Below are 23,273 nucleotides of genomic sequence, written 5' to 3'. Positions count from 1 at the left end.
ACATGGATTTATGTCCTCATAACTGTTTCTCTTCCGAAAGGACGTCGCCTATCCTTGCAAGCGGCTCCCTCCTGCAGAGGTTACCGCAGCAACTCTGCTACTGCGAGGGTAGCGGTGGCTGTCACGAGATCTGTGCAAGGGACCAGTGGTACTGAGGTTCCTAGCTGCCTCAATCAAGGCTAAAATGGTAGGCATATTATGATTCACCAAGAAAATTTTGTAGTTGCGTATGGCACCCCTCTACACATATGCTGACTAAATGGGCCTTATCCACTGGTTCATAACAGTCGATAGCCTTATCTTGGAACCGCTTAACATAGTCCAGTATATCTTCGCCCTCCTTTTGGACATCTCGCCCGAGGGTGAGGGTTGTAACTTTCTCTTTGTTCACCATCTCCTCCCAACTCGATAGCCAAGTTCACATACCAGCTGCAAGCCCTTTCAGTAAGTGGACTTGGATAACTCCCGAAGGCGCAGAGAGTGGTCACTGCCATGGACACCAATAGTTTCAATGAACCTCACCACCTATTCTCTGGCATTGCCTTGTTTCCTATCAAACTTAATAAACTTGGGCACTGTATACCCAGTTGGGTATGGCATGGTCAATATCTCCTGAGAGTATGGGGCCCAGTTGGGTATGGCATGGTCAATATCTCCTGAGAGTATGGGGCCTTCACATCTAAGTCGGGGAGAGATGGGAGTGGCTTCTTGCTACGCTCTTGCTCGAGCATAGCTTGTACATCGGCTAGAGTAAAAAAGTGAGTGGGCTGGAATGGTCCAGTCTGCTCCAGGGTAGCTGAACCAGCGGCCGCACCGTTCGCTTGAAGTACCGCCGAAGGCACCTGGATCGAAGCCCGAACCTCAAGGAACAAGTTAGGCACTGGGTTTGGGACTGCTACGGCCAGAGGTGCTTGCGCTGGAGCTGGTCGAGAAGCCATGGCCATAACAGCCCCAGTGAGAGTTTGCAAAGCTGCCAGGATCTCCCTCTGCATATCCTGGAGTGACTGAACTGCCTCAATCACAACACTGTTGTCACGGTCCTCCGCATGTGCTGCTCTGCCATTTGAGGAGCATTGCTGAACTTCATCCTCTACCATTTTTTTCCAATGAGGTGTGTAAACCATTGCGTGTATGAACCATCAACAAAGCAGCCTTCCCAACAGAGTTGCCAGAAATGTAAAGGGGTTCGAGGCAGTTCAGTCAAAATTTCTATTGTTGAACCTTGGGAAATGGGCCCTATTTATAGGCTTTTCCTCGGTACCAAGAGCACACCAAGTGGCCAAATAGAGAGAGGACATGTGTCCTAGAGGATCACATGGAATATTCTGTCTTGAGCCACCAGGAAGAACGTGCCACGTGTCCTACATGTGTTGTGTACTATCTGTTTGCTTCCGCAACAACCTTTTTGAGCCTCAGCAAGTGTAGTTGCGACAGGAGTGTTTGGCGCTACAACTCCCTCTTGAGCCTCAGCAAGTGCAGTTGCGACGGGAGCGTTTGCTACTGCACTTACCTTCTTAGAACAAGCCTCAGCAAGGCACTTGCAGCGGTAAACCTTGTTGCTGCACTTGCCTTCTCAGTTCTACTTGGCCACTGCATGCATTCTCAGGACTCCATTAGTCTACTATCGACTATGTTCGTGCTCACTGCAGCGAAGCCTTCACCCTTAACCACCTAACCACAAACTCCCCAGCTTCCCAGGGCGAAGGCCACAGCCAAGCCTGCTATCAGCCATGCTGTTCCTTAGTACCAACCCCAAGGGGCTTCCTTAGTCCTGTCTGTGCGACCAAGGCAGGTCTATGACCTGGGTAATGGAAAGGGGGTCCCTTATGCTCGGGGCTACGCTGCTCCCATCGTCGCGGGATCGCCGCGATAAACTAGTACCCTGGGCCTGCCATCAGCTCCAACCAGTAAGTCTTGGGGCCAGCTATCAGTGCCAAGTTAAATGAATTTTGGGGCCAGCTATCAGCCCTGGGCTAGTAATGCCTTGGGGTCTGCTATCAGCGCCAGGCATTACCCTCTACTTGCAGAGGGGAAGCTTTTCCCAAAGGCTACTATCACCTGGGCGGGATGTTCCCTCCGCAAGTTGGTTGCGGCAGCAGTAGTTGCTGTGGTAGTCATTTCCCGTGGCAAGTTCAAATGACATAACCGACAATATTGGAGATGGCGGCGCCGACAAAGTGCCTATGCAACTTGGGCACCTCTGCAACTTGGTAGCTTCGGTTCTCTCCTTCCCTCAGCAACTCCATGTGGCGACGGAACTGAGAATACTAGGAATGGCGGCGCTAAGACAAAGTACCTCCGCAACTTGGTCGTCGCAACTGTCGCCTCTGCAACTTAGTTGGTTTGGCTTTCTCTTTTCCTCGTCAACTTTGGATGGCGACGGAGCCAAAGATATTAGGAATGGCGGCGTTGAGGCAAAGTACCTCAGCAATTTCCCCGTTGCAAGTATTCCCTCTACAACTTAACCGTCACATGTGTTCCCGCTGCAACTTGACTTGGTCCTTTTCCTTCGTGGAGTCTGTGTGGACCCATGGCGGGTCGGACCTACTCCGGCCCACTGTTGGCCCACTTAGCCCATGGTCCTTTTTCATTCTTAGTCGCCTCTTTGGGCCGACCTTAGTACTTAGGCCCATACTTAATTGGGGGTTTAATTTCTGACCCTCTACATTTGCCCCCTGCCCCAGTGGGGAACGTGTCCTCGCCCTTTAGCTACTTTCTTTATAAATAGCGCCCATGGGTCCACTGGTCCCCCACTTCCGCCCAAACACACTTTCTGTCTCCTTGTCTTCTTCCCTTCCTTGACCCACTTTCCAAAGTCTTCTTTACTTTTCTTTATACTTCCTTATGGCCAGCACAAGGTTTCTACCAGACAGGGCTGGAGGAGGGCCTCATACTTCAGAGGGCTAGCTGACCCTTTCTAGAAGGCCGTTGACTCCTTCGTTCCTGATGCCTTTCCTTTGGAGGAGCCTCTGCTTCCTTTTAGTGAGGCTACTTTCGATAATGCTGACATGGTGAACCCAGTCTCCGTGCTGCGGTTTCGCGTGGTGACTTTCCCCATTCATACATCTACTATCGCACTCGCTCGGGCCCTTTAACAGGCTGGTCCCTCTGGGTTGATGACATCATTGCAGATGGTGGGTTCGAGCAGCAATTGCAGGATGTTTGTCTCTACAATGCCGTTTCGATTTCGAGAGTGTTATCAGTGCGCAAAGTACAGACCAACACTGATATGGTTGTCTCTCGCTGGAGCCGCGACACTCACACTTTTTCTTTGGCATGGGGGGAGATAACTCCAACCCTTGAAGATGTTACCGTCCTTCTACGCTTGAGCACTCGTGGAGATCACCCCTCCGATCCAGCGTCCCTGACTCCTGCAGAACAAGTTTTTGTCACTGCCCTCCAAGGAGCCTTTCGAGAGGCGCAGAAGTATGGCTCTTGGTCTGATCTTAGGACTGGGGAACTACTCCAGGAGAGGCCCAAGAGGGACAAAACCACTTATCTTTCTGGCTGAAGCATTTCTTCAAGGACCTGCAACCAGTTGTGGGCGACATCACAGAGGAGAGTCACAACTCCGTAGTTGGGCCGGGCTACCGCAGCGACTTGTACTTGGCCGCCTTCGTCAATTACTTCATTTTTTTTTTTTTTCTCCCCAGCAACCCTGCTGAGAGTATTAATCCTCTGGTGTTCCCTTTGGTTGTCAAACTTTGCAACGGCAGCCAGATCCCACTAGCCCCCCCTCTTCTTAGGGAACTTATACTTCCGCTTGATCTCATCCATACGAACATGGAGCGATCCATGGGCCCGCTATGATGTGTAGAGCTTTGTGCACACTCAGTTCCTGACCGCTTTCTTCTAAGAGAGATTCCCTGCCACGGGCCCTGTCCCTAAAGAACATGAGCCTTTCTTCATAGACAACGTCCTTGATGCAGAGGGTCGTCCTGTTCTAGATGCAAAGGGTCGACCTGTCACAAGGCAAGTGCGCCACTCCCTTCCTCCCTCGCATCTCTTGGTGGGCTGGTCTTGGCACCAACAGACCCTTTGTAGATTATGTAGACCGCATGGAGGAATGTGTGTTCCGCCCTTTCACTCAGCTTCTTCCAGGCATTTATGTGGTTCCATTCTATTTTTCCGAGGCTCGCCATGTTGATTTCTCCAACGACAGTGTCCAAGCCAACTCCCTTCTTATTGATGCCATGATACGCCCCGGATTTCTACTCGTGTGGAACGAGAAGGGCATGTCTAGCGTCATCTATCGACCGAACAGGGTCCCTGAGCAGTTCGGCATGGATCAGGGCGTCCCACATGCCCCTCCGCTTCAGACTGATTACCACCAGAGCTTTCAGCGATTTGCCCGTAATTATACCGCTCTACTTGTGGAGGGCTTAGGCTTCATGGAGCTTCCCTCACTTGGAAGAGAGGGCGCCTTTACTCCCAGTAAAAGGCTGTTCTGGCACCGCAACCTCAATTCTTTCTTCAACTTTTGCAATAGTGCTCCCGTAGTCCCTGCGATGGAACCCATCCCGCAGCCTGACTTATCTCTTCGTCTGCCCTCTGGCCGAGGGAAACAGACCAGTATATTCTGTCGCTTCAAGCTTCTACCCCTGACTACCGTGGATAAGCCTCGCCCGTCTGGAGCAAATTGCTCCCCCTCAAGTCGGCACGACAATTACGGACGACCCGCTCCAGATTAAGGGCAGCCCAAGAGGCAGCAGCATCAGTTGCCGAGGCACGTGCCTCACCAAGTAGGAAGAGACTCCAAAACGTACCCATACTTAGAAAATGTTTTGCATTGCTTCCTTGGACTTCTTACGTTTACTTTGGTAATCACATAACCTGTTTTCTTTTCAAGGCCCATCGGCCATGCCACCGGCCCCGGAGGTTCTTCTACTGCCATCGGACTTTCCTCAGATTCAGACGACGACAACGACGACGACCTTCCCACTGCTACAAAGGTCACAAGGTTCAGGACCCGCAGGGCTGTACTTCCAGATGTTGAAGAAGAACCAAATGTTGGGGCCGCACCAACTACTGAGGCTGAGCCGGTTGTGGAGGCTGCAGAAAATGAAGTTCCCCCTGCTGTGGAGGTTGTTGCAGGCACCCTAGTTGCTGAGGGTGCAGAGCCTCCAAACCTCGCTGATTCTGTGCACTCTGACCGTTCCTCTGTCGGCGGAGATGATTTTTTCCCCGAGACCCCAAGGGAAGATACCGGCATGAGAGAGCCGCTGGAAGTTGCACCACCTCCCTTTGGAGCTGCATCTGGTGGTTCCTCCCAGTCCACTGAGTCTCCATTGGTTCAACAGACCCCAATTCCGAACGCCCAAGTGGCGGAGGAGAGTGCAAGTGTAGCGGCTGCTTCCATAGTTCCTGCTGTGACCCCTCTAAATTTGGACCGACTTGTATAGGTAACTGTCACTTTAGCCACCCACACTGTTACTGTTGTCGCTAGGACCTCTAACCCAGTTGCTTCGGCAACCTCTCAACAAATGGCAGACTTGTACTCTACTCACTTTCCGGAAGTGCCAACTGACCTTAGGGTATCCCAAGATTTTTATACTGGGATGGATACCACTACTGTTCCAGTTCTGAACGTTGGAGACTACCAGATGGATAACCTCTTTTCGGAGCGACATGACAGTGCAGGCAGCTTCAGTCTTTCTCGCGAGGCTAGTTCACCCGATCGCCAACGCTGCATCTACCCATTCCAATGCTGCTGGGCAATCATCTTCAGGGGAAGTGCGTCGTCCTCAGACCTTTGGTTGCTCCACCAGTCTCCCTCCAGCGATTGAAGCTGGCGGGGGTGTGACGGAGTCCCCTCAGCCCTCAGAGAAAGTTTCTTTTCTAAGTTATTGGGTCTCCTCCGTAGCTACTTCCACTCTCACCGCGCATCCAGGCGGTGCACCCCGGCATCTTTACTACTTTTAACGTTCCTGGATCTATGGTGCAGACCGCACTGCAAGGGTTACTCGCCAGCTTCATTCGCAACCTTGCTACTAAGAAGATTCTAACAACCCTTAGGAAGTTCGTGGAAAGTGCCAAGGCAAACCAGAGCGGCCTTGAGAGGAACGGTTTGGACCTATCGTGGATGAAGGATAGGCTTCAAGCAGTCGATAGTTTCCTCGAGCATGCAGACAACGTGGCAATGATAGGGCCAGTTTTGAACCCATCATCTACTCTTGTCAACTTGTAGTACCCGCTGCTGCTTGCCTCAGCAACTTTGTAGGGCCCTTCCCATCTTGGTGAGAACTTGGGAATTGGTTGCACCCGCATGATTGCGTCCACTGTCTTCCATACCAAGTCCCATTTATTGAACTTCTTGTGCTGAACAGATTGATTGTAGGCACGAGCTACGGATTGATGATACTTTTCCATTGCCCGCGAGGCCCGATCTCTTCTTTCTTCAGCTGCCTCTATGTCATTCTTTCTGCTGTCTGGAACTAAGTGTGCTAACTACTACGGCCAGAGGTGCTTGCGCTGGAGCTGGTCGAGAAGCCATGGCCATAACAGCCCCAGTGAGAGTTTGCAAAGCTGCCAGGATCTCCCTCTGCGTATCCTGGAGTGACTGAACTGCCTCAATCACAACACTGTGGTCACGGTCCTCCGCATGTGCTGCTTCGCCATTTGAAGAGCCTTGCTGAACTTTATTCTCTGCCATCTTTTTCCAGTGAGGTGTGTAAACAACTGCGGGTATGAACCATCAACAAAGCAGCCTCCCCAGCGGAGTCGCCAGAAATGTAAAGGGGTTCGAGGTTAGAGAAGGTAATTAGAGAGGCAAAACTATGCTAATGGTCCAAGAATGGTGGAAGTGGCTTGAGAATGAACAGTAACAACTGTCTGGAAATTGGAGAGTGTGCAGCTGGGTGAGGGTGAAGCAAGTAGCTCAAGAAGAAATGTATAGCAGTGCCAAAATGGGCAGCATCTACCCCAAATCCCCAAAATTCCTCTTGTTGAACCATGGGAAATGGGTCCTATTTATATAGGCATTTCCTTGGCACCAAGAGGACACCAAGTGGCCAAATAGAGAGAGGGCATGTGTCCTAGAGGATCACATGGAATATTCTGCCTTAAGCCACCAGGCTGAAGGTGCCACATGTCCTTCTGCATGTACTGTGTACTATCTGTTTGCCTCCGCAACTACCTTTTTGAGCCTCAACAAGTGTAGTTGCGACGGAGTGTTTGGCGCTGCAACTCCCTCTTGAGCCTCAGGAAATGCAATTGCGACGAGAGCGTTTGCCGCTGCACTTGCCTTCTCAGCTCGAACCTCAGCAAGTGCACTTGCAGCGATAAACGTTGCTACTGCACTTGCCTTCTCAGTTCTACTTGGCCACTACATGCATTCTCAAGACTCCATTAGTCTACTATCGACAATGTTCGTGCTCACCGCAATGAAGCCTTCACCCTTAGCCACCTAACCACAAACTCCCCAACTTCTCCGGGCGAAGGCCACAGCCAAGCCTGCTATCAGCCTTGCTGTTCCTTAGGACCAAGCCCAAGGAGCTTCCTTAGTCCTGCCTGTGCGACTAAGGCAGGTCTATGACCTGGGTAATGGAAAGGGAGTCCCTTATGCTAGGGCTACCCTGCTCCCATCTTCGCGGGATCGTCGCGGTAAACTGGTACCCTGGGCCTGCTATCAACTCCAATCAATAAGTCTTAGGGCCTACTATCAGCCCTCGGCTAGTAATGCCTTGAGGCCTGCTATCAGCACCAGGCATTACCCTCTCCTTGCAGAGGGGAAGCTTTTCCCAGAGGCTGCTATCACCTCGGCAGGATGTTCCCTCCGCAAGTTGGTTGTGGCGGCAGTAGTTGCTGCGGTAGTCATTTCCCGTGGCAAGTTCAAATGGCATTACCGACAATATTGGAGATGGCGGCGCCGACAAAGTGCCTCTGCAACTTGGGCGCCTCTGCAACTTAGTTGCTTCGGTTCTCTTCTTCCCTCAGCAACTCCAGGTGGCGACGGAACCGAGAATACTTGGAATGGCGACGCTAAGACAAAGTGCCTCCACAACTTGGTCGCCGCAACTGTCACATCTGCAATTCCCTCATCAACTTTGGATGGCGGCGGAGCCGAAGATATTAGGAATGGCGGCGCTGAGGCAAAGTACCTCGGCAACTTTCCCGCTGCATGTATTCCCTCTGCAACTTGACCGTCGCATGTGTTCCCGCTGCAACTTGACTTGGTCATTTTCCTTCGAGGAGTCTGTTTGGACCCTTGGCGGGTCGGACATACTCCGGCCCACTGTTGGCCCACTTCCCTTGGACTTTAGCCCATGCTTCTTTTTCATTCCTGGTCGCCTCTTTGGGACAACCTCAGTACTTAGGCCCATACTTAATTTGGGATTTAATTTCTGACCCTCTAAAAAAACAGAACGTAGTGGCTAGAAGTAGTGCTGAAGCTGAATTTAGATCAATGGCTCATGGAATTTGTAAAGCTTTGTGGATCGAGAGATTATTGGAAGACTTAAAAATTCCAAGAACATCACTAATGGAAGTTTACTGTAACAAGAAGGCACCAAATGCAATTGCTCATAATCTGGTTCTTCACAACAGAACTAAGCATGTGGAAGTCGACAAGCACTTTATCAACGAAAAGATTGAGAAGGAATTGATCTACATGTCTTATATACCCACGGTGGAGCAGATTGCAGATGTTCTTACAAAGGAACTACACAAGAGGCAGTTCGACCACCTAATCTACAAGTTGGCCATGGAAGACATATTCAAGCCAACTTGAGGGGGAGTGTTGGAAATGGGAAGAAAATAATTCTGCCAAGATATGGCTGAATTCTTTAGGATATCACAGCTGTAAATATCTAGATTTAGTCAATACTATAGAACAGGAAAGTTTATATTTAGTATTAGAATTAGAATTAGTAACTAAATAGTAGCCAATCAGTCCTCAGAATCAGTAGCCAATCAATCCCTTATTTTATGCCATGTATCTCCATTAATAGAGGTGTCGTGTGTACATTGTTTAAATATGAGAATAAGAAATATTATTCTTTCTAGCTTTCATTCAAAATAATAAAATCCAGTTTTCCAACTAGTACCAAGCATGTAGATTTTGAATTTCAGAACAAATTTAATTAAGGCATTTCAAAATGGCCTATTTGACTGATCAATAAATTAATAGAAGGAAAATAACACAGTGCAGCTGTTAATAGAGTAAGTAGAACTTCAATTGGCGAACAATAATGACCCCAAATGTTCTAGCAAACACTCACATGGGTGTTGGTCCCACACCTATGTGAGCGGTAGATTTTTTGGTAAATTTTTGCGTATCCCTAGGCATTTTGCTCATTGGTGAAATATGGCAAGAGATGAAAACCACAAAAGAAAGACACAAAAAGGAGCATAATGTAACTACTAGGGAATCCTGGAAAACAAACTCACTTGGTAAGTCAACGAGAGATGGAAATAAGCTGAACAAATGATCCAAGAGACATCAATGCTGGAAGCACACTTAGAAACGATTTTTCTGATCTGCATCAAAAAAGAAAACAGAAAAAAAATATATGTATGAAAGTCAGTAATGCCCTTCACTGCAGATTAAGTCCACAGTATCTCTGAAAGCATTCTTTTAGATCCTCCTTTTTTAAATTAAACATATGTGTGTAGTTGTCAAAATTTCCATTAAGCTCAATTAGTTTCAATACGAAATTACTATACCATATTTTGTTCCAACAAGGTTAGGAAGGCGCATAATAACTTTAAACATACAAAATAAGGTGTGGCATCACATAAGCAACGAAATTTATTTCTGAAGTAGCATTGACAAGACAAAAATAAAATAAAACTACAATTATGAATACCAATATATATGAAGAGTCTTGCTAAAAAGTGCCCTGGGACACGAAAAGTAGACCAAAAAATAAATTTGAAAACACAAGGCACTTCTTATTAAATGCAATGCAGTTTTTATTGAAATTAATGCACTTCTTTTAACTGTTTGACCTATTTTCAAGACACTTCCTTATTTCAATCCCAATATTCAGCACTTTTAACATTTGTCATATACACATATCAAGTTATAAGGACACAACAATTGCACGAATTATAACTAAGATCATTTCAATAAAATAAATGAAATATATCTTTTAAGAACAGAACCAAAAAGATGACACAAGGAACTTACTTCTCTACATTTCATGAGCTTTAGCATTAATGGGAAAAACTACAAATGCAAGACTGATGTTAGAGGAGGATAAGTTACCAAAATATTTGATATACATGTTTCATATTTCTTCTTTTCTACTTCTAAATCTGAAAATTCAGTCAAATAAAGAAACTAAATCCTATGCAAAGAATCATGCCAATCTCAAATCATACCTGAGGGGAGTAATGTCGGGAAATTAGTTAGAAGTTTTCTCTTGTTAAGATTTCAAAAGTCAGTGTAGCAGCAACAACACGGTCTAAAAATTCACTGCAATCAAACATTAGAAGAGTAATTTTCAAATATGATTTATCATATGATATGCATAAATAGAGAATAATTGTTAGATGAAATCATAATTTCATTTTTTCCCCACAAATAAACTATTGTGAAAGGACTACAAACTAAACCATCTTTACCGGCTCAAACATGAATGAATGAAGGTCCTCCTACTGCAATCAGCATCATGTAGAACCACCTCTCCAAAATAAAGAAAAAATAGACGAATTTCCTGAGTAAAACTGTAGAATAAAAGAACAATGCTTACATTAGCATATATGTAAGCATAATGATGAGGGGAAGAACTAGGAGAGAGGTAAATATCAAGCACCAAAAATACTTCAACATTCCAAATAAATAGTAATTACAAGTTAATAACACCTGCAATCAATTTATGGTCATTTTTTTCCATGTTTTGTTTGGTTCTGCTTTGAATGAGAACCATCATGGCTCGAGCTGTGACAACTTCTTAAGCTAGACAAGGTCTCTTCTTTTTTTTTATAACAAAACAACTAACTCATTGCAGCAAGCAAACATATAAATTCTTCTCAAAGAAAGTATTTTCTCCCCCCAACCTAAACGATGCATTGTCCTCAATGTAAAAAACAAAATCACAAAGGTTATGAGATTACCTTAAATAATGAACCATGCCTATATATATATATATATTTTTTTTTTTTTTTTTTTTTGAGCGTCAACAAAAAATTTATTAAAAAAGAAAAGATGAACCATGAACCTGCATGGGATTATTGCCAAAAACACAAGGGAAAAAAATTACAAACGAAAAACTAACAACTCCTAAAAGTAACATTGCTTTTATTATTATGTTTATGGGTCTCGATAAATAGGGCCTTTCAATTCAATGGACTCCTCTCCTCTTCAGGTGGGAAATTCTCCAAAACTGGTTTAAGACGTTGGCCAGTCACTTTAAAAACATTACCATTCCTGGGATTTTCAATCTCAACGGCCCCATGAGAAAAAACAGTTTTAACTATGAAAGGGCCGGCCCATCTAGATCTCAATTTACCAGGTCTAGTTTTATACAAAAGAACCTTTTGTGAAGGACTAACAATTCCTTCGAGTACAAACAATATTAACATTAAAAACATGCCTGAAAAACAAAGAACCATTGAAATTTGAAAACACAAGGCACTTCTTATTAAATGCAATGCAGTTTTTATTGAAATTAATGCACTTCTTTTAACTGTTTGACCTATTTTCAAGACACTTCCTTATTTCAATCCCAATATTCAGCACTTTTAACATTTGTCATATACAAATATCAAGTTATAAGGACACAACAATTGCACGAATTATAACTAAGATCATTCCAATAAAATAAATTAAATATATCTTTTAAGAACAAAACCAAAAAGATGACATGAGGAACTTAGCATTAATGGGAAAAACTACAAATGCAAGACTGATGTTAGAGGAGGATAAGTTACCAAAATATTTGATATACATGTTGCATACTTCTTCTTTTCTACTTCTAAATCTGAAAATTCAGTCAAATAAAGAAACTAAACCCCAAGCAAAGAATCATGCCAATTTCAAATCATACCTGAGGGAGAAATGTAGGGAAATTAGTTAAAAGTTTTCTCTTGTTAAGATTCCGAAAGTCCAGTGTAGCTTCAGCAACAACAGGGTCTAAAAGGTCACTGCAATCAAACATTGGAAGAGTGATTTTCAAATACGATTTATCATATGATATGCCATCATAAATAGAGAATAATTGTTAGATGAAATCATAATTTCTTTTTTTCCCCATAAATAACTTATTGTGAAAGAAGGACTACAAACATCTTTACCAGCTCAAACATGAATGAATGAATAGGGTCTTTTAATTCGATGGACTCCTCTCCTCTTCAGGTGGGAAATTCTCCAAAACTGGTTTAAGACATTGGCCAATCACTTTAAAAACATTACCATTCTTGGGATTTTCAATCTGGGCCCCATGAGAAAAAACAATTTTAACTATGAAACGGCCCAGTCCATCTAGATCTCAATTTACCAGGAAACAAATGTAGTCTAGTTTTATACAAAAGAACCTTTTGTGAAGGATTAACAATTCCTTTGAGTACAAATAATATTAACATTAAAAACATATCATATACAATGACACGGGGAGGACTAGTCAATCAACTAGATGCCCTTTTTTCTTCCAAAACAGCACACCTTTTCTGCTCCCTTATCGACAAAAATATGCAATCCTGCCTTTAGGCAATAGAAATATTATCCTTTATTCGATGAAAAGCTACAAATACAAGACCCTTGTGAGTAAAAAGGTATACATCTTATGTACAGGGGTAGAAAATTAAGATAAAAATTACCATTTGTTTTGCTGAATTCGAGCAGCCCGAGCACCCTTGACAACATTGCGGTCAAATCTAGCGTTTTTGCTATTATCTAAGTCACCAAATATATATTTCATAAAAGGAACAAATAAAGAACAGAAGACGGGTAGTAATTAAAAGGAGAAACAAATAAGTATTTGAAGACCAAAATCAAAATATTAAAGGACTGGAGGTACAATGAAATCTCGTCTAACCTTCGAGAGAGGTTTTGTGGATGTTATGAGATGATTTAGAAGCATACCGAATCTTATGGGCCTTGTTGAGCAATTGATATTGTTGAAGGCTCAAATGTAGTTTTTCTACAAATTTAAATTAAATTCATTAAATCACAATTAAATACAAATTGAGAGAATGAATATAATATCCAAAATTCATAGAACAACTATGTAATTTTAAGCATTCATCACACCTCCCAACCAACTTTATTGCTAGAACCTAGCAATTAGGGTGACTAAAATAAAATCAAAAAGTAAAATAAAAGCAACAACTCTAAACCACTTCTGCAAGAAATCACGATTGAATTTAGCACATGCAACAAGCCCTTAATCCAATAGGTTACCCCTCGTGGACGAGTAAAAGTCTCGTGAGGGTTTCCAAAGATGTTACCCACAAACATCCAAAAATTTCTTTACTAAAGGGATTTCTTTCATTCTCATGCCAAAGTTAAAGAACCGGCCATGAATTTCACAACCTTAACAAGATAATCAATCAAAGTCCAAGACGCTAGCAGCAAATACAGATATCTCATGACATTCAAAATTTGGATTGTGTGAAAAAAGTTTAGCAAACACAGACACAACCTTAGCCGGTGAAATATAACCCAAATCTCTTTTTGAAACATGCTTCGACTCAAATCTCACAAGTTATTGCACTCAACAAATAAATCACTCAGAATATGGTGCAAAAATTGCTCTCAATATATGCGAGTAGAACTATGTAAATCAAAGGCAAAATATCCCGCATACTAATTTTTTTGAAAAACGCTAATATGAAAGAATAAATAAATAGTCTAATGAATGGAATATCAAATACGGGTGTGTTTGGTAACGTTTACGTTTTCAGTTTATATTTACAAAAATTTTATAAACTAGTTTTTGTTTATTTTTAAAAAAACATAAACTACAAACGCGTTTAGTAATTGACAAAATGTTCAAAAAAATTTAAAAATATAAAAAAGAGTGAGAAATGGCAAGTGGAGGCGGAAGACGGTGGTTCAAGTGGTGACGGTGGGTGGTGGGTAGCTGCTGGTGGTGGGTGGTGGCGGGTGGGTGGGTGACGTTGGCGGGTGGTAGTGAGTGGGAGGTGGTGGTGGCGGGTGGTGGATGGTGGTGGCAGGTGGGTGGCGGATGGCGGGTGGTGGCCGATGGCGGGTGGTGGGTGGTGAGTGGCCGATGGCGGGTGGTGGTGGGTGGGTGGGTGGGTGGGTGACGGTGGCGGGTGGGGGTGGTGGTGGCGGTGGTGGTGGCGGCGGCAGCGGGTGGGTGGCGGATGGCGGGTGGTAGTGGGTGGTGGCGGGTGGGTGACGATGGCGGGTGATGGATGGTAGCGAGTGGGTGATGGTGGTGGTGGTGATGGTGGTGGCGGCGGCGACGGCGACGGGTGGTAGGTGGTGGTAGCAAGTGGGTGGCGGATGGCGGGTAGGTGGCGTGTGGTGGTGGTGGTGGTGGTGGGTGGGTGGGTGACGGTGGCGGGTGGTAGGTGGTAGCGAGTGGGTGGTGGTGGTGGTGGGTGGTGGGTGGTGGTGGTGGCAGGTGGGTGGCGGGTGGGTGGCAGGTGGGTAATGAGTGGTGGTGGCAAGTAAGTGGCGGGTGGTGGTGGCGGCGGGCGGTGACTGGTAGTGGCAGGTGGTGAGTGGTGGCGGGTGGATGATAGGTGGGTGGTGGTGGTGGTGGTGGCGGCGAGCGGTAGGTGGTGGTGGTGGTGGCGAGTGGGTGGCAGGTTGTTGGGTGGTGGTGGCGGGTGGTGGCTGGTGGTAGCCGGTGGGTGGTGAGTGGTGATGGCAGGTGGTGGTGGAGGGTGGGTGGTGGGTGGTGGTGGCAGAAGACGGTAGTGGAAAATGGTGGCGGGTGGTGGCTAATGTTGGGTGATAAAAAAAAAAAACTGAAAATAAAAAATGAAAACACATTTTTGGCCAAATTTATAAACTGATACCACTGATTTATAAATCAAAAATTTTACCAAACAAGTTTTTATTTGAGTTTTTAAAATTTTTGTAAATATAAACAGAAAATTGAAAACGTAAGTGTTACCAAACGGCACCGAATTAAAATTTCAAGAGATATTACCCACAAACGTCAAAAAATTTGTTTACTCAAAGGATTTCTTTCGTTCTCATGCTAATGTTAAAGAACAAGTCATGAATTTCACAATCTTAACAAAATAATCAATCAAAGTTCAAGACACTAGCAGCAAGTAAAGATATCTCATGGCATTCAGAATTTGGAGTGTGTGAAAAAGTTTAGCCAACACAGACACAACCTTAGCCTTAAAGTGAAATATAACCCAAATCTCTTTCTGAAACATGCTTCGACTCAAATCTCACCAGTAATTGCATTCAACAAATAAATCACTCAGAATATAGTGTGAAAATTACTCTCAATATATGCGAGTAGAATAATGTAAATCAAAGGCAAAATATCCCGCATACTAATTTTTTGGAAAAACGCTATAATGAAAGAATAAATAAATAGTCTCATGAATGGAATACCATATACTGAGAATTAAAATTACCATACCATCACGCCTATCATCATGTTCACTTGTAAACTATACCACTCTCAAGATCAAATAGGACTTTTATTTGGTTGTAATGTTTGGGTCGAGGAATTACGAAAAAATAATAAAAACGCAAAGTTGAATAAAAAAATGGATATCTGAGACATTATTGGCATAAAAATAAGCTCTAATCTGAGAGATTATTGGCATAAAAATAAACACAGTTAGAGCATTATTCCAAATGTTTTGCTCTTTTTGTTACTTTTTTTTTTGTCTTTTTCAACTTCCTCCTACTTTTTTTTTTCTTTTCATTCCCCCCCCCCTCGTTGAACACAATTTACTTCTTCTTTTTTTTCCACCTTCTCTCCTTTTTTACTTTTTTTTTTTTCAAACAAATTTGCCATTGCCAAACTCAACTTACCCAACATATCTACAAAATTGAAAAGAAAGTATGGGTTGTGGGGTTAAACAAAGAAAGGCTAACATAAAGGCTCAAATTGGTTTCTAATGAAGTAATAATAAAGGAAAGAAAAATAAATAAAAGACTCAATGAAACAAAGATGGCCTAAAATCATCTCTCAATTCATGATCTCAATAAAAGATTAGCACAAAACTCGTAGGCTCAAAAGTCTCCACTATCATTCTTCAAGATTTTCAAGTCATATCCACTTGTCAACTAAAAATCATATTCATGTGGCTAAAGTGCAGTGCAATGATTTCCAAATACGAACACATGGAATACTTTAACAAAGTAGCTAACATATCAAACTTCAACACAATTTCTTGAGTTAAAGCAATAAAATACTACAAGTATGCCGAATTACTCAATGCACAGAACAAAAGATTACCGTGCGCACTTTTTTTTTTTTTTTTAAACAAAACAACTAACTCATTGTAGCAAGCAACATATAAATTCTTCTCAAGATAAGTATTTTCTCCCCCCAACCTGAATGATGCATTGTCCTCGAGGGAGTAAAAGTATGATAACAAATTGATTTATTCTAAGCATTCAACCAAAAATGAAAAAATAATGAGACTAAACAATAAATTAATGCGTTTCCAAAGAAAAATTAAGAGTAGATGTATAATAACTCTCCAATAAATGATTGGCACAAAACTCACAGGGTTAAAAGTCTCTACTATCATGCTTCAAGATTTTCAAGTCATATCCACTTATCAACTAAAAATCATACTCATGTGGCAGAAGTGTAGTGCAATGATTTCCAAATATGAACACATGGAATGCTGTAACAAAGTAGCTAGCATATCAAACTTCAACACAATTCTCGAGTTTAAGCAATAAAATACCACAAGTATACCCAATCACCCAATGTATAGAACAAAAGATTACCATGAGCACTAACTTTTTTTAAAAAAAAAACAAAACAACTAACTCATAGCAACAAGCAAATATATAAATTCTTCTCAAAATAAGTATTTTCTGCCCCCAACCTAAACGATGCATTGTCCTGAATGTAAAAAGTAAAATCAAAAAGTATAGGAAATTACCTTAAATGATTAACCATGTCAATATGTGTCATTGCCCGCAAGGGGTTAGCGTCAAAAACACGAAGGAAAAAAAAAAAAAACCGAAAAACTAGCTGCTCCTAAAAGTAAAATTATTTTGAATAATATGCACAAACCGGTTCCTCAAAATAATTCTGATCAATTATTCTGAACAACTTTTTGAATGAAGTAAAGGAAGTTGGAATTGTCAATCTCTAATTATCTAAAAACTACGAAAAGTGAGTTTTTGGTTTCTATAACCCATCACAACAAATGAAATACAAAATTCCAACAAAATTTCCACAAAAGAAAAGATAAAATTGCATAAGATAATATATGTATTAGCAGTTCGCTCTTTGCATGTTTGTTCCACATGAAACTATAAACAAAGTTTTTTTTTTTTTTCCATTTCTTATTTCCTTCTCATACAAGATCCGCAAGATGCTTATCAAATATAGCTCGAATTATTGGAAAGGAATTTCCAAACCTCACACATGTGGGAACACTATAGCAATCAAAGTCAAATACTACATAGTATCAATATAAATAAATTATATATAACCACGTATATCAATATAAGCAATTGTCCTATTTTGTTTCATCATAGAGTAACAGAAAAAGGCGTCATTTCAATACATTATGTAAACAAAAACATAGACGAACTACTCAATTCTCAATTCAACAGGACACCCAATTTTCAAACAACACAATTCAAATAATTTTGGTTGAAACTCATATTAAATTGTATGAATCGAATCGTGCATCATACAATTCTAACACCATACTAATTGGAACATGTAGAAGCCGTGTCAACAGAATAATTTTGATCTTTTACTCATGAAATACGATATCCATTTCCAAGAAATTGTAGCAATGTAAGTGAATTTATTCTAGAGTGACAATTGAGATTAGAAATTACCTGGTTGTCAACTCTGCCAGCTGGTGCAGGAGGCAAGACGAGATCTGCTTCCAGATCGAGTTGAAGATATGCGGGCACACCCATCACCTTCTATCTCCATGCCCATGTCAGCTTCCAAAGAATGACGCTTTGCATCACAACATCGAAAAGGATAAATGAAAAAAATAAAAACCAAAAAAAACCGACGCCCAATTTAGTCTCCATTTCCAAGCAATGGCAGCAATGTAAGTGAAGGAATTCTTGAGTGATAACTGAGATTACCTGGTTGTTGACACACTGTTCAGTTGAGGAATTCTTTAGTCTTCATCACTTGTGTTACTACTCGCTGCTCAGTTGCCAGTGAATAAAAAAAGGTCTACATTTATCTCCCAAAAAACACGTGGATTTATTATATATAGCCCAACAGACATCAATTATGTAGCAACTACCACCAATAAACTACTAACTTAACCCTATTCTTGTTTTTTCTTTTGTTTTTCTTTTTTTTTTTGGTTAAGTATGAAAGCCAATTTGTAGACATAAGCAGTAACTCAAAAATAAAATGCTACTCATGCCAATTAGTTTCTCAATTTTCTCTTGACCCCAGGCTCTAAGGATTTGCAAAGCACGCAAATTTCTATCCTAAAACGCCAATTGCTGAGGTTTAATTGTTCTACAGGCTAGGCGTAAGCTCTCTTTTAGAGGGGGTATTGCCTTTGGCATGTCATGAACTTCATTGTAAATCCTCTTTTATGGCAATAAAACACTTACCCCTGAAAAAGCATAGCATGACGAACAATGCCTATGCGCCACAGAAGCCAAGAAAAGGAAAACTAACAAATATCAACTATATTCAATATTGGAAATGGAAAGAAAATAATTCTTCTAGGATATGGTTGAATTCTTTTGGATATCACAACTGTAAACATTTTGATTTAGTCAATACTATAGAATAGGAAAGTTTATTAGGATCAAAATTAGTAGCTAAAAAATAGCTAATCAGTCCTCAGAATCAATAGCTAATTAGTAGCTAATCAATTCCTAATTTTATGCCTTGTATCTCCTATAAATAGAGGTGCTATGTACATTGTTTAAATATGAGAATAAGAAATATTGTTCTTTCTAGCTTTCATGGTATCAAAGCTGAGGACTTATTCTCTGACCCTTCTGAGGTAATCCTAGAACCAGCAAGCTGTCCTTCACCATATCAAAAACCACATCTGAATCCATTGTTACCGTTTCACCGAAAAACATTGAGAAACATGTCTCCAACATTGATTCTCACTCGGTCCAAATCACCAGCATTAAACTCAACGGTGATAATTTCTTGCGTTGGTTTGAGTCTATCCAGATGTACATTCGGGGGCATCTAATCACATGACTTCTTTCTCTTCTTTATTCAATACTTATTTATTTTATTCTGAAAGTCAAAGAGTTAGGATTGCTGATGGCAATTTCTCACCCATTGTAGGAAAAGTTCAAATAAAAATTTTACAAAATATCACTCTTCACTCTGTCCTTCATGTTCCTAAACTGACCCGCAAGTTGTTGTCTGCCAGTAAATTATCCAAAAACTCTCACTTTCGTGTTGTTTTCTTTGACTCTCATCGTGAATTTCAGGACCGAAACTTGGGGAGGTTGATTGGCAGTGCTAGAATGGTCAATGCTCTTTACTACTTTGATGATGACATATCCAGCAATAAAACAACTCAAGGCTATGGTTGTAGTATTAGTTCACTTTCGGCTCGCGAGCAAATAATGCTTTGGCATTTTAGACTAGGACATCCTAGTTTTTCATATCTTAAACATTTGTTTCCTAACTTGTTTAAAAATTTGGATTGCTCGTCTTTTCAATGTGAAAGTTGTTATTTATCTAAAAGTCATCGAACTACTTATCTTACAAAACCCTACCGTGCCTCTAAACCATTCTACTTAATTCATAGTGATGTGGGGTTTCTCCAAGGTTACCACCATGACTGGTGTAAAGTGGTTTGTAACTTTTATAGATGATCACACTCGGCTTTGCTAGGTTTATTTGATGAAAGACAAATTTGAAGTAAAAAACGTGTTTCAAGATTTTTACAAAATAATTGACAATCAATTTCATTCAAAAATTAGTATTTTTCAAGCTGATAATGGAAAAGAGTACTTCAATGAATATCTAGGGAATTTTTTTGGGAAAAAGGTATTTTTCATCAATCTATATGTCGTGACACTCCTCAACAAAATGGTATTGCCGAAAGAAAAAATAAGCATTTACTGGAAGTAGCCTGAACCATAATGTTCTCTATGTATGTTCCCAAATATCTATGGAGAGATGCCATTTTGACAGCCACTTATTTAATTAACAGAATGCCTACTCGGGTTTTGCAATATGTCACACCCCTAGAATATTTCAAAAAAACCTTTCTTGATTGCAGAATTAATACAGATTTGCCTTCAAAAATTTTTTGCTATACTATTTTCGTTCATATACCCAGCCAAATTTGATCCACACTTGACCTTAGAGCAGAAAAATGTGTTTTCATCGGGTATGCTCCAAACAAAAGAGGCTACAAGTGCCATAATCCTCAAACAAAAACATTTGGGTGATTATGGATGTCTCCTTTCTTGAAACTCAATCCTATTTTATCAAAAATTCTCTTCAAGGGGAGAAAAAGAAAAAGGAAGAAAATTTTTGGCAGACAACTTCGGATCTCTTACCAAATCCTATTCGTTCTCCATACCTTGTTTTCTGAAAAACGAGAACAGAAACAGGGTATTCAAGATATGTAGAACGAAGGAAATCCCAGTCCAACTTCTCCAAACATAGAAGGCTCACAAGCAGGGGGAGAAATACTACAATTGGAACAAACTGTTCCCGAACCTGAGTTTTTGGTTTATGCTCGGAAAAATACTCAAAGAAAAAGTAAAGACTAGCCAACCACTCTACCACAAAGCCAATCAGAATCTCTTAAAAAAGGTCCCTCAAGTAGTTCAGGTATTCCTAATCTGGTTCCTCAATCATCTGTCTCTACTTCATCTCCATTTCCTTCAGCGGTTTTACCTAATGTTATACCCATAGATTGTGATCTTCCTCTAGCCATTAGGAAAGGAATTCGAAAATGTACCCAACATTCCATTGCGAAATATTTATCTTATGACAAACTTTCCAAAAGTCATAGGGCATTTACTTCAAAAATATCTAACCTGTTTGTTCCTAGAATTATTAAGGAAGCCTTGGATGATCCTAATTGGAAATCAACAGTTATGGAAGAGATGAATGCTCTAGAAAAGAACGGTACTTGGAAGTTAGTGAATCTGCCTAAGGACAAAAAGACAGTAGGTCGGTGACATCCAGCATCCAGCCACTGTCCTAAATAGTAGGGACTCCTGGTCTTGGATTGGTTACTCACTGTCTTTGGGTTGGTGACATCTTTCCATTCATTTAGAGGCCCTATGGCTCCTAAAGACAAGGATAGGGCCATAAAATCACCATTTCTTCTATGCAGAATTTAAAAAGCGTACACTAGACATTACACTAGAAAATAAATCTTTACCTTCATGGATTCAATCTCTGCCATAGCTAATCCTTTTTGGTAAAGAGCTTCCGCTAATTGGTCACGTGCTGTCTCCATCTTCTTCTTCATTTACGCTTTGGGAAGGTTGCAAAAAACCTTGGATACAGTTAAAGCCAAGCAGACCATACTATGTTCTATAAACACTCAAGAGAAGGTAAAGTAGCTATCTTGATTGTTTATGTAGATGACATAATTCTAACAGGTAATGATAGTGCCGAATCGAAAAAGTCAAAGAAGGGACTTGCTAAAGATTTTGAGATAAAGGTCCTGGAGCACTAAGATACTTCCTTGGAATGGAGTTCGCTAGATCTAAGGAGGGCATTTTTGTCACTCAGCGCAAGTACACAATTGACTTGCTCAAAAAAACATGCTTGCTCGGATGTAAAGCTGCTGAAACACCAACCGAGCTCAACTTGAAGCTACAGCATGCTAGAATTGAAGATGTGGTTAATATAGACAAGTTTCAGAGACCTGTTAGAAGACTGATATACCAATCTCACACACGTCCCAACATAGCATTCGCAGTAAGCAGAGTAAGCCAATTCATGCATTCACCAAGAAAGGAGAACTTTGAAGAAGCATACAGGATCCTAAGGTATCTAAAGGGAACTCCTGATAAAGGCTTGATATTTAAAAAACAAGGACATCTTCAAGTGGAAGTACATACAGATGCAAATTGGGTTGGAAGCATCACTAACCGGAAACCACATTCCTTGGACTTCTTACACTTACTTTGGTAATCACATAACCTTTTTTCTTTTCAAGGCCCACCAGCCATACCACCGGCCCCAGAGGTTCTTCTACTGCCATTGGAATTTCCTCAGATTCAGACGACGACAACGACGATGACCTTCCCATTGCTACAAGGGTCACAAGGTTCAGGACCAGCAGGGCAGTACTTCCAGATGTTGAAGAAGAACCAAGTGCTAGGGCCACACCAACTACTAAGGCTGAACCAGTTGTGGAGGCCGCAGAAAATGAAGTTCCCCCTGCTGTGAAAGTTGTTGCGGGCGGCCTAGTCGGAGCGTGCAGAGCCTCCAAACCCCGCTGATTCTGTGCACTCCGACCGTTCCTTTGTCGGCAGTACTTCTAGATGTTGAAGAAAAACCAAGTGCTGGGGCCCCACCAACTACTGAGGCTGAGCCAGTTGTGGAGGCTGCAGAAAATGAAGTTCCCCCTACTGTGGAAGTTCTTGCGGGCGGCCTAGTTGGAGGGTGCAGAGCCTCCAAACCTCGCTAATTATGTGCACTCCGACCGTTCCTCTGTCGGCGGAGAGGATTTTTTCCCAAAGACCCCAAGGGAAGATAGCGGCAGGAGAGAGCTGCTGGAAGTTGCACCACCTCCCTTTGGAACTACATCTGGTGGTTCCTCCCAGTCCACTGAGTCTCCATTGGTTCAGCAGACCCCACTTCCGAACGCCCAAGTGGCTAAGGAGAGTGCAAGTGTAGCGACTGCTTTCACTGTTCCTGCTGTAGCCCCTCTAAATTTGGACCGACTTGCAGAGGAAGCTGTCACTTTAGCCACCCACATTGTTATTACTGTCGCTGGGACCTCTGACCCAGTTGCTTTGGCAACCTTTGAACAGCTGGCAGACTTGTACCCCACTCACTTTTCGGAAGTGCCAGCTGACCTTGGGGTATCCCAAAATTTTTATACTGGAATGGATACCACCGCTGTTCCAGATCTGAACGTTGGAGACTACCAGATGGATGACCTCTTTTCGGAGCGACATGACGGTGCAGGCAGCTTTAGTCTTTCTCGCGAGGCTAGTTCACCCGGTTGCCAACGCTGCATCTACCTATTCCAATGCT

At 42.1% G+C, this 23,273-nt stretch overlaps 1 protein-coding gene across 28 annotated transcripts in view; it reads right to left on the bottom strand.

Moving 5' to 3' along the window:
* LOC114318999 (uncharacterized) overlaps positions 1–23,273 on the bottom strand; it is a 109,843-nt gene that overhangs the window by 34,062 nt on the left and 52,508 nt on the right. For 16 of the 28 annotated variants that reach the window (XM_082878538.1, XM_082878543.1, XM_082878545.1 and 13 more), the window contains exons 1-3: positions 18,185–18,737; positions 17,924–18,050; positions 9,388–9,477 (exon numbers count right to left, since the gene is read on the bottom strand). The gene's annotated coding sequence lies outside the window, so the exon portion shown is untranslated. Of the gene's footprint in view, positions 1–9,387; positions 9,478–10,129; positions 10,418–10,566; positions 10,669–17,923; positions 18,051–18,184; positions 18,739–21,441; positions 21,526–23,273 lie in introns of those variants that run through there. The other 12 variants (XM_082878552.1, XM_082878565.1, XM_082878566.1 and 9 more) reach the window with 7 other exon arrangements.

The sequence above is a fragment of the Camellia sinensis genome, chromosome 7, assembly GCF_055761805.1.
Source record: "Camellia sinensis isolate YWXY chromosome 7, ASM5576180v1, whole genome shotgun sequence".
Classification (NCBI taxonomy): Eukaryota; Viridiplantae; Streptophyta; class Magnoliopsida; order Ericales; family Theaceae; genus Camellia; species Camellia sinensis.
Note: the sequence above shows the minus strand (reverse complement) of the source record. Positions and strands in the feature narration are given on the sequence as shown.